Source organism: Cydia strobilella, chromosome 16, assembly GCF_947568885.1.
Source record: "Cydia strobilella chromosome 16, ilCydStro3.1, whole genome shotgun sequence".
NCBI classification, from domain to species: Eukaryota; Metazoa; Arthropoda; class Insecta; order Lepidoptera; family Tortricidae; genus Cydia; species Cydia strobilella.
Window position 1 is genome coordinate 9,332,957 of NC_086056.1, and position 11,292 is coordinate 9,344,248.

Below are 11,292 nucleotides of genomic sequence, written 5' to 3' on the forward strand. Positions count from 1 at the left end.
GAGTCTCCTTAAACAAGAAATATTTTATCGAAATGTATGAAGTTCTATTTTCAAAATTTTTATAATTGACTAAACCGTATCGATAAAATTCATATGCTTGAGTCGGAAGTGCCATAGACTGTCCAACGTTGAAAAGAGTAAGGTTGTAGTGTTGCATGCGACGTTGTAATACTTGTAATACACAGATTATACTCGACGAGTAGAAAAATTGAATTTTTGATTAGACCCCTTGCGACGATGTTTGTTTCAGCTGCAATGTGACTGCCAAGCTAAGACTTCAATATCCTTTAATAATTTTATGCTAAGCAAAGCCGTCTGTTATTCTTGCTCCGTCCAAGGATGTTGAAAGGAATTTTATTGAAATGAGCCTGTCTTTCTTAGCCTGTACAGGAACTTACCAAGGTCGTATTAGATAAATTTGTTTGCTTTGCTTTACTTTAATTTATACATACATACTGTCAGCAGCAAAAGTAGCTAAGCGGCTGAGGTGTTCAAGATTATCTTCACATACTCTTATTCTTTTAATTATAAAGTTGTGTTCTGTTAATTTTGATTACCACGCCTGCTTAGCAACTTCTGCTGCTGACTGTACAAGTACTCGTGAAAAAAAACATGTTGTACCTTTTCCTGAGTGGCATATTCTGGATTGGTGGGCGCGCAAGCGCTGTCGAAAGTATAGTCGGCGTGGTACCGGCGCACGCGCTCTCTGCTGTCACCCGCGCCTGAGGCACTCACCTGAGGAATTTACACGTACCGTCAAAAAATGAGTAGGTAAATAGTTATTTTATTACTTTACATCTATCCTTGTTCGAGACGCTTTCTTCTGAAGGGACAGTGACAGGTATATGATGTTTGCCTGTCCCTCTTAGCAGAAAGATAGCATAGTGTCCGGTAAAAGTGATAGAAGATGGATAATAAGATAAGATAAGATAACACTTTCTGCTGCGTATATAAATGGGTGTGTCCTTACTGACTGATTCATCAACGTAGAGCCGAAATTACAAAAGGTAAAAAGTTAAAATATGCACACCGGGTTACATTTAAAACGTGTACAAGAAACACGAAATGATTTTGAGAAATTCAACCCCTAAGCGGGTTAAAAAGGGGATGAAAGTTTGTATGGGGTGAAAGTTTTATTTTAAGCTAGGAACACAACTTTGGGAACAGGAAGTAGTCACACTACTATACAATACAAATTATACTATACACTGAAATAGATGTCATTTATTAAAGAAAAAGTGACGAAGCCCTCCAGTGGTCCGGCCTCCACTACTGGAGGGCTTCGTCACTTTTTCTTTAATATATGATATGACATCTATTTCAGTTTATAATTAAGCTAGCAATTTGAAACTTTGTAGAAAGGTATTTTATTAAAAGATAAGAAAACTAATTTCAGCGTTTTTGAAAATTCATCCTGCAACGTGGAAAAAAACCGGCCAAGTGCGAGTCGGACTCGCGCACGAAGGGTTCCGTACCATAACGCAAAAAACGGCAAAAAAATCACGGTTGTTGTGTGGGAGCCCCACTTAAATATTTATTTTATTCTATTTTTAATATTTGTTGTTATAGCGGCAACAGAAATACATCATCAGTGAAAATTTCAACTATCTAGCTATCCCGGTTCATGAGATACAGCCTGGTGACAGACGGACAGACAAACAGACAGACAGCGGAGTCTTAGTAATGGGTCCCGACACGGTCCCGATTTTACCCTTTGGGTACGGAACCCTAAAAAACATTATTTTTTTAGTGGACAAATCTTTGTATAACGGCAATCGGCATATTATTAGAATACAAGAAAAGTAATTTAAGTATTTTTAAAAAATTCATCCCCTTAAAGGGTTAAAAAGGGGTTTAAAGTTTGTATGGGGTTAAAATTTTAATAATATTTTAATTTTATATATATATAATTTCAAATTTACTCGAATATTCATATTTTAGCATGATATTGTTAATTTAATTTTAATTTTAATGTTAAATTGTAATTGTAAATTTTTAGCGTAACTACAACTAATGTAAAAATCTGTAACTTACCTATAGTGGAAGAGCGGTATTCTATTAATACAAGTATTTACAATACTTAAAAAGAGATACTAGCCCAATTACCGAAACATTGTATGCTACCAAAAATAAATAATGTAATATAGGTAAGCTAGGAACTTAAAACTTGGTAAAAATGCATTATAATAAAGTAGACAAAAACTGATTTCACCGTTTTTGAAAATTCATACCCTCATCATCTTCCTCGCGTTATCCCGGCATTTTGCCACGGCTCATGGGAGCCTGGGGTCCGCTTGACAACTAATCCTAAGAATTGACGTAGGCACTAGTTTTTACGAAAGCGACTGCCATCTGACTAGGTCTTGAAAAGTCATACCCTAGCTTGCGAAAAAAGGGTTGAAAGTTTCCATCGGGATCGAAATTTTTTGTAAATAGGGAACTTGAAATGTCGTAAGTGCGTAGAGAATAGGAATAATGTAATTTTCCATATAGTTAAAGTAATTGTATCTACCTATTAGAAAGTATAGGTTAACCATACAATACCTACATAACATTGTAGGTATTTTTTTGTAAATAGGGAACTTGAAATGTCGTAAGTGCGTAGGAAAAAGGAATAATGTCATTTTCCATATAGTTAAACTAATTGTACCTACCTATTAGAAAGTATAGGTTACCCATACAATACCTACATAACATTGTATATAAAATAATATGAAAAAATACTTACTTTTAAATTGGTAATTGTTACTGTCTTGTCGTCAAGCACGTTCACTATCGGGACTCTGTCTTTCTCTGACCTCAACTCTCTGTAAATACATGAAGAGAAAACTGAAACTTAGGTACTATTTCCAAAATTGCAAAATGACACTAGTAGGTGCCATATTATAACTACCTAATTATATCGTCAGATGACAACCAAAACACTAATTACCACTACAAGTTCATAGCCATAGTGAACCGCATGGATAACTAAATGAAGTTGATTTTTGTTTACATAATATTTTTTTAAATTAGTAATTAGTGAGTTTTTGTTGTCACCTGACAATTAAGTAAGTACATATAGTTATTTAGGCTAATTAGAATGAATTAGTGCCTAATAGACTTATGAAGTTATGACTACGTACAGAGACCATCACTCTATTCACATACCTATATTTTCAGTTGAACATTATATTTTTTTGAACAGTAATTTTACTTTAGGTATAAGATGATTTAAATGATAAAATATATCCGTATAAAATTACGCAAGTTTTTATACATACCTTTCCGTGAACGGGCGAACGCGAATAGCCAATTTGACGTTCGACATTTTAATTCCAACTTAAATCTATGAATTATTAATTGCTAACAAATAATATGCGAATTACATACACTATTCGTCTCAACTAACAGACACAGATATAGGTAAGAAGAGTAACCAATAACACCACGTACAATATAATATAAATAAACAAATGAATCCATCATACACACTACATTGCGCTTCCTGAAATGCACGCCGCACGCATTTTCGTTAGACGAAGTTATTTTGGGCTTCTCGAGCTTCCTGCTTAAAGGAGTTAATTATGTCAATGTATAGGAATAGGCCGACTCGGTGGGATCTCCTCTCCTCATCGCTCACCCCCAATAAGCAAACAACTTTGCCTAGATAATTGATGATCACATTTAAGCCATTATTTCACGACTTGTGACCAGTAAGCTTATAAGCTAGGTACCTATAGTGCCTAATAGATACCAGCCCTGTTGTTACCTACTTTAGCGACACGTTTTCAATAGTTTCTATGACTGATGCCGCATTCTGCAAAGTATTTTATTTATTTATTTATAACAAATAAATATTATAGGACATTCTTACACAATTTGACTAAGTCCCACAGTAAGCTCAAGAAGGCTTGTGTTGCGGGTACTCAGACAACGATATATATAATATACAAATACATAAATACATAGAAAACACCCAAAACTCAGGAACAAATATCTGTGCTCATCACACAAATAAATGCCCTTACCGGGATTCGAACCCAGGACCATCGGCTTCACAGGCAGGGTCACTACCCACTAGGCCAGACCAGTCATTTATTTATTTAAACTATTGCACGATATAAAATTGTACAAATGGCGGAATTAATGCCTTAAGGCATTCTCTACCAGTCAGCCATTGGGTCAAACAGAAACTTATAGTTAGTGGGATTGTAAACAACGAAAGGAAGCATGAAACACAAATTAAATTATTCCAAACAATATTCTATTTATACTCTTACACATATAAAAATAATAGCAATATATACCTATATATATACAAACATGCATACATATTACATACATATATAAATAAATATATTATATTATGTACCCAAGTATATAAGTAACACGTTACGCGGATCATTTATCTTTAAGCGATAAGCGAGTTGGAGAGGATTCATGAATATATACTACTGACTGAACGGAATAACAAAAACTTTGATGTCAATCAATGATCTCGAGCCGTGGCATGCCCCCACGGATGGATGTCATCATAATCAAAATAAGTTCGGAGTACCACAGGGCAGTATTTTAGGACCCCTATTGTTTATCATTTATATAAATGATCTGCCTCGTGCAGTCCAACATCCCACTGTTATGTTTGCCGATGACACAACCATCATAGTAGAAAGTCAAAATGTAGGAAATTTTAATGATATATTAAATAAAGTTTCAGAGGAAACCGTAAAATGGCTAACAAGAAATAATCTAACTATAAATACTGAGAAAACCAAATATATATACTTTCGTACCAGGCAGGGAAAAAATCTAAAGCTTAATATAAAATGTAATGGGAAACCGATAGAGAAAGTGGAGTGTCAAAATTTCTTGGGTCTTTATGTGGACGAGCACTGCGAATGGAAAGAGCAAGTAAAGGCAGTCTGCAACAAAATTAATAAATTTGTATTTGCAATAAAAAAAAATAGACTAGTAACATCACATAAAACTGCCTTGTTAGTATATTATGGACACGTGTGTTCTGCTCTCAGATATGGAATTGTATTGTGGGGCAACTCATCTGACATATCGAAGGTTTTTATAGCTCAAAAGCGCTGCATAAGAGCGATATTCGGTTTAAAACCTCTAGACTCGTGTAGACCTATATTCAAAGAACACAGAATTTTAACGCTCACGTGTCTATACATTCTGGAGGCATGTACTTTTGTGAAAAAACACATGGATCTGTTTCTGATTAAAGACAATAATAATAAACGAACAATTACACAAAAACCCTTGAACATGCCAGTAGCAAATTTGAGTCTATTTAAAAAGAACTCCTTTTATATGCTAAGCAAAATTTATAATACTGTGCCGAAATCTATTACTAGTTTAGTTGGACACAAATTTTATACAAATCTTAAGACATGGTTAATTAAAGAATGTTACTATTCATTAAATGATTTCTTTAATAATAATAATTCTTAGCAATTGACATATTTATTACATATTCTGACATTTAGTTATTTTTACAATTCATATAAATATAGATTTCAAAATAGCCAAATTATTAATGATTAAAATTCTGTTTTTCTTGCTCTCAACTCTTAGATATGTTAATTGTATATAACTTGTGTACATATTGCATGTTGTGAGAGATTTTAGATTTAGGTGTATATTTTTGCATGCTGCAATTCAGCTAAATGTGTGATACTTTCTTAATTTATAATGTTTAAGACCTTTTGTTAACCGCATTTAACGCAAATAAAGAGCTTACTTACTTACTTACTTACTATCAAATACCTCCCTGAGGGGAGGTATGAGAGGCTGTATCCGCCTTCCAGCTGCGACGGCTGTTGCGGGTCGCTTCCCACCGATGTGGGGAGGTCAATCTTCGTCGATTTGAGGATGAAATGGCTGCTGGTGTGGGAAATTGCCCCCACGCCCCTTACCCCGGCCACATACTCGACAAGTGGCATGCGAAGTAGCGAGGGAAGTAGGCAGAGACGTAGTATGGCCGCGCTATTCGTCATCAGCCGCCATACTGCCCTGCATGTATTTACATTCACTGCTAAGAACACTTATGTGTGTTCATTTTGTACTGGAAACGGGGCGCCCGGCACCGAAAGTGTTAAGGACCTAAGCTTAAACCGTAACACACTATCGCACTGCACAAAGGTCATATTGTGCGACGCACCCATAAGTAAGAGCGAGAAAGAGATATCGCTTTCTCGCTCTTACTTATGTGTGCGTCGCACAATATGACCTTGGTGCGGTGCGATGGTGTGTAAGCTGCTTTATAGATGTGCCAGTCTGTGTACGATCATGATTTTGATTCGATTTATCAGCGATTTATCAGATTATTATTTATTTATCAACTTATTTGACAACTTGTCTCATTTAGGGCCCTCCACACTCATGCGCGCATCGCGCCTTCGCGCCGTGATTCGCGCATGAGTGTGGAGGGCCCTTTACGTCCATCTCATTCTTGTATTATGTACCTATATTACAACGGTCTGTATCGGCCTATTTGAGGGCCTATTAGAATAGAATAGAATAAAATTCAGTTTTTTTTTTCTTTTATTACTGCCGTTCTACAGACCTTGCAACTTGAATTTGTGATATAGTTGGTCACGCCCTGCTTTGCCCTGCATGATTTGAACACGGATTTAGATTTTAATAAACCGGATGGAGTACACGGGCCAAAAAGTGTGTCCACATGAGAAGTCAAAGTGGGCGGTTGCATCTCTTTCTAATTAGGGTGACCATAAGTCATATGTATGTGGGATATTAGGATAAGTTGGAATGTATAGTTTGGCCAAGATCTTTTTTCATTCATGCATAGGAAGTCAGAGAGAATGGATATAGTTTTTTTCTCCTCTGTAAAACGCTTCACAAAACCTTACTTAATTTAGTCGTTATAAAAGCTGTTACTGATGACAGACAGACGGACAGCGGAGTCTTAGTGATAGGGTCCCGTTTTTACCCTTTGGGTACGGAACCCTAAAAATGGTCACGTTTGTTTCATTTGTAGTCTGCCTCTTTCGCACTCATGGTATGTTCATATATGTAATGGCTTCTCTTTTGCACACTTCAGCTATTCTTTACGCGTCATCGTAGTTAATTGCACCATTTTTTTTTAATTTGCCGCCTTTGTGTACTGACGGAAATGTGTGTTCAACCTATATAGAATATTATGTATAAATGTGTCTGTAATATTTAAGGATTTTGGATTTAAATTTTGGCAATTATATAGCTCTCATTACGTGCACAAATAAATCAGTTATCTATCTATCTATCAACCAAATAATTAAACATGCCGAAATAAAGATATACTTATTTAGGTAAACTTATTTTTACATTAAGTAAGTACGTAGGTAATAAGAACTCTGTAAGGCCGATTCACATCGTGCCGACATCATAGTCACCCTAATGAGTTTGACAATGTTTTCTTGTATTTTTATCGTAAACTTTAATAGTTGAGGCTTACCTGTGAAAAGATATACCACAATCAACAAAACTTTCACTTCTGCAACCTTTCACACAACATCTTTTACCCATTTTATACTTTATTTCGCAAATAAATCTTGAGCGCCGCCATTCATGTATTTTGAAAATTTCTTTATCAAGTTGGGGATACCAATTAATATTCAAAGTTACTACAATGTCTACCATATTCAAATTAATGTATTTTTTGTTGTGCACATAAAATACATCAGTGAATAATATTGACATTATAACTATTTACAAATTACGTAAAAGATATCAGAACCGCACTCTGAATATAGCACTTAAATAATATAAGAAAGTATTTAATTTTAGTAGTTATTGATATAATTACTACCAAAATGGTATTTTTTTAACATTGGCAACATGTGCGAGTGGGACACCGCGACCCACTTTTGCTATCTCATGTGGACCGTTTTCTCTAGTCTGGTACGAACACCTTTCTGGCTCGGTGATAAGGTTCAATTTAGTATGGCAAAAAAAGTGACAGTTCGCTCCTGTTTAGGGTATAACTTCATGGATTTGAATGTTTTCGTTACACGACGTTTTAAACCGGTAACTATGTTTTAATTCATACATAATTTTCTAGAATAAGATTTGAGTTGGTCAAGCAAATCTTGTCAGTACAAAAAGGCGGCAAATTTAAAAAATGTAGGCGCGAAGGTTATCGTCCCATAGAAAATTTGAATTTCGCGCCGTTTTCTACTGACAAGATTTGCTCGACCGACTATAACTATAATATTTTATTTCTACACTTTTAACGAAAAATTGTAATCAAGTGAAAACCGCGTGAATAGAAAACTCGAAATCACAACGCATGCAACATGTTGACCACAATGTTGACCAAAAAGTTGCAATAAAGTGTTAGGTTACCACCGGGTTGATGATGAAAACTAATACTTGTACCAATATTTTAACTTTATTCGTTCGCTACCAACATACTAACAACCAATTTACAATAAATATTCCAAGACGTCTACACTGTAACTCGTCTGTACACGAACTGCCCCTTGTCACAGTGTACCCGCCTTTTAATAACAATTCAAGATGGCGGGAACCAGTGACAAGTAAGGGTCAACTGATACTCTTTTTTAAGCTAATCGTAAAAGTAAAAATGATCAAAATATAAGCTATTAATAAATAATGATCCTTACAAACAGTGTTGCTAACAAAAGTATAAAATAAAATAAAAAATAAACAAAAGTATCCTCCACACTAGTGCGCGAATATCTAATCAGCGAAATCGACTCCACACTCGCGTTCGCGGCTTTGCGCCGCGTAGTTTGGTGCGAGCTAAAGAGAATATACCAAAGAGTATATAACCACTACATGTCTCAGAATCATTATTCTGAGCTACATGTTGACTGCCATAGAAGGTAGGATCCTATAGAAGTGGCCTACCGCGTGCTCCCGTGAGGGACTGGACATACGCAATACGACAATATAGTTGGTCAAACCAAATTGTCAGTAAATAATAACAAAAAACTCAGAATAATGACTAAAGCAAAGAAGCCGGGCAAAAATAAAAGCTTGGTAAAAGATATTGTATTCACAACACGTTATTACTTTTTGTCTATGAGTGAGTGAGACAACAATCCGCAAGTTCTTTCGTTTTTTTCAGTATTGTCATAAGATGAACTGAGGGAAATGTCAAATGGTTCTATGTGGTTCTATAATATAATCCAGCCAAATAAAATATAACTTCGTTATTTCACAGGTAGGTGTCAACTGTAACAACTTGACATAGTCGTATTATTTTAGTTGAAATATTTCGGGATGTTTCAGCGGTCATCTTGGTTTATTTTAATTATATTCTTGCTATTCCTGAAAGATTGTTGGAAAACGTGTTGAGTTTTTATTTGTAATGGTTTGAAGTTCTCTTTGTGATAATGTCTTGTGTGATCGAGGGCTGTAAATCGCATACAGGAAGAAAAGAAAATACGCACGAACCGATAACCTTTAATCGGTGAGTTTTGTTCAATTTTGAAGAAATTAATTTATAGGACCTGACCCTAAACATAGAAATCGATATATTGTTTATGTAATTATTACTTGCATTCAAGTCTATATAGATTTTTGCATAAATTTTCGAACTTTTCTGCTAAGTATGAAAGGTTATATTTTTGGCATAGTGATGTATCGACCTCAGATCAATAACCTATCGACATTTACAGCTCTCTTATAGTTTGGCCCAGGACTGTCTCATTTTAATTGATGAGTACAGTCAAGGGCATAAATATATATACATTCCCAAAGTCTCAAAAATATGTGTACGCTCAGACAATAAAATCGTGTTCACATATTTTTAAGCCATTTGTCTGGATCGATATTTTTGCCTTCGACTGTACCTATAGTTTTCTTTGTTCTTACTTACTGACAGATTGTGTTTGCCAGACTATAGTTTAATACTAAAAACCGGTCAAGTGCGGGTCGGACGCGCGCACCAAGGGGACCGTACTTTTTAGTATTTGTTGTTATAGCGGCAACAGAAATACATCATCTGTGAAAATTTCAACTGTCTAGCTATCACGGTTCATGAGATACAGCCTGGTGACAGACAGACGGACAGCGAAGTATTAGTAATAGGGTCCCGTCTTTACCCTTTGGGTACGGAACCCTAATAAAAAAGACATTAATGATCATTGATGAATGTTCCTTTTATTAATATTGTTGGTCACAAAACTCAACTTTTTATTTCAGATTTCCAAAGGACGAGGAATAGGGGATATTACTGCAATGTTCTGCCACCAGAGTGCAGCACTAGCTTTTTTAGTGCACCGTATCGTAACTTATTCATACTGTACCTTTAACAGGTTTTTGACAAGTTTTCAGGGGACCTACCGGAAAACTCGAATCCGAAATTTCGTTATCTAGCTGCCTCTTTATCGCTCGAATACGCAAGAGTGACAGAGATGTTAGATAACGAAAGTTCGATTTTCTTGTTTCGCGATAGACCCTCAGATTGTGATAGTGGCGCCACCTACGCCGAGTTTCGCGTAATATTCCCTATTATTAAATATAAAAAATATATTACACGAACGTTTTTTTTTTCATTTCCTATTTGGTACAGTCAGCTGCACAGAAAAGGTACCCCACGTCCATACTAATTTACAGAACTTTGTATGCAGGGGGGGTGCCTTTTCTCTGCAGCTGACTGTACATGACTAGAAACTATACTTAGTCTTTTAGCATTAGAAAAAACGGTAAACCATTTCCACGTGTCTTTTTATTGACAAGTTTTTTTATAAATATAGCAATATTTTACTTATGAAAGCAAAAGTATGTAAATGATCGTATATTATATTTGTTGTGACTTATTTTCAAAGTGTTTTTCGATAAAACGACACGTTAAGATCGCTCGCCTTCTTAAATGATAAAAAAACGAGAGGTATAGTTAGACGGTTCTGAGTGGTAGACTGCAAATGAGATAAAAGCTATATTAGGGACATGCATTAATCCTCATATCAGGCGGCTCTTTGATTCCAAGGATTGCATAATTTTTATACTTTTTAATGATTTTTAGAATATGAAAATTATAAAAAGTATAAAAGTTATGCAATCCTTGTATTCCACGCATTTCATTTCATTTCAACGAGCCGCCTGCTACAGATTTCTTGAAATTGCCGCGTTTGTTCAGGTTCAACTTTCATTAGCCAGATCAATTTGCCAATTTCGTGATTAATTTTTTTACACGGCACATAAACTTATGCATAATTTATCGATATAAAAAGTCGACACAGTCACATCCCTAGCAAATTATCAAACTTATGACACCGTACGTAAATGAGAAATAACAAGCATATATGCATCTCTTTTCGGCACATT

At 35.4% G+C, this 11,292-nt stretch overlaps 1 protein-coding gene across 1 annotated transcript in view; it reads right to left on the bottom strand.

The window, feature by feature from the left end:
• The window catches only part of LOC134748445 (kinesin-like protein KIF15), a 28,947-nt gene extending 26,144 nt beyond the window's left edge, over positions 1-2,803 (bottom strand). The window contains exons 1-2 of the mRNA XM_063683237.1: positions 2,729-2,803; positions 622-735 (exon numbers count right to left, since the gene is read on the bottom strand). The gene's annotated coding sequence lies outside the window, so the exon portion shown is untranslated. The remainder of the gene's footprint in view (positions 1-621; positions 736-2,728) is intronic.
• Positions 2,804-11,292: the final 8,489 nt, after the last annotated feature.